We start from the raw sequence: 1,621 nt of genomic DNA, 5'->3' as shown, positions 1-1,621 counted from the left end.
GAAGACTGCTGACTTGACAATTGTCCAAAAGATGACCACTGACACCTTGCACAAGGAGGGTAAGACAGAAAAGGTCATTGCTAAAGAGGCTGGCTGTTCCTGTGTCCAAGCACATTAACAGAGAGGCAAAGGGAAGGAAAAGATGTGGTAGAAAAAAGTGTACAAGCAATAGGGATAACCTCACCCTGGAGAGGATTGTGAAACAAAACCCATTCCAAAATGGGGGGAGATTCACAAAGAGTGGACTGCAGCTGGAGTCAGTGCTTTAAGAACCACCATGCACATACGTAAGACATGGGTTTCAGTTGTCACATTCCTTGTGTCAAGCCATTCTTGAACAAGAGACAGCGTCAGAAGCCTCTCAGCTGGGCTAAAGACAAAAAGGATTGGACTGCTGCTGAGTGGTCCAAAGTTATGTTCTCTGATTAAAGTAAATTTTGCATTTCCTTTGGAAATCAAGGTCCCAGAGTCTGGAGGAAGAGAAGAGAGGCACAAAATCCATGTTGCTTGAGGTCCAGTGTCAAGTTTCCACAGTCAGTGATGGTTTGGGGTGCCATGTCATCTGCTGGTGTTGGTCCACTGTGTTTTCTGAGGTCTAAGGTCAACGCAACCATCTACCAGGAAGTTTCAGAGCACTTCATGCTTCCTGCTGCTGACCAACTTTACGGAGATGCAGATTTCATTTTCCAACACGACTTGGCACCTGCACACAGTGCCAAAGCTACCAGTACCTGGTTTAAGAACCATGGTGTCCCTGTTCTTAATTGGCCAGCAAACTCACCTGACTGTAACCCCATAGAAAATCTATGGGATATTGTAAAGAGGAAGATGCGATACACCATACCCAACAATTCAGAAGAGCTGAAGACCACTATCAGTGCAACCTGGGCTCTCATAACATCTGAGCAGTGCCACAGACTGATCTACTCCATACCACAGCACATTGCTGCAGTAATCCAGGCAAAAGGAGCCCCAACTAAGCATTGAGTGCTGTAACTGCTCATACTTTTCATGTTCATACTTTTCAGTCATTTGTAAAGATGTGTCACGATCCTCGAGGTTGGAACCCAATTGCAGAGAGATGAGTGAGGCAGGAGTTCAAAAAACCAAAACAATTTATTTTTTAACAACAAAACAAAAGGCTGTCGGTGCAGCAAAACTTACTTTTGGCAGGTTGGATCAGAAATAATGCAGAGCAGATCATCAGGGGGACAGAAACCAGACAAGGCAGAAGAGGATTGAGATGTCTGTTAAACACAGAACAATCACCGGACAAGGAGTGAAGGAAAGAAAGGCTTTTTATGTGACAGAGGGAGAGTTAGTAATGAGAGCACCTGGGCAAGTGGCTGATGAGGGACAGGTGTGAATGATAAAGACTGAGTAGAGAAGCAGACTGAGGAATGAGAGGAACATAACAGAAACAGATAAACAGAAAATCACACACAAAGCAGAACAATAAAAAATATAAAAAGCAGACAGAGACAGAAACTTGAAATAGAAGGAAATGATTAAGACTGTGGGATGATAGTTTGAAGATATAAATGTTGGTTTCTGGTTGCAGCTTGAAGGAGGTGGCAGAGGCTTGGCAGATGGGGGGCAGCGGGGGCCGCTGACCGTGACA

Source organism: Nematolebias whitei, chromosome 3, assembly GCF_014905685.2.
Source record: "Nematolebias whitei isolate Nwh7 chromosome 3, NemWhi1, whole genome shotgun sequence".
NCBI lineage: Eukaryota > Metazoa > Chordata > Actinopteri > Cyprinodontiformes > Rivulidae > Nematolebias > Nematolebias whitei.
This window is presented reverse-complemented; position numbering follows the sequence as displayed.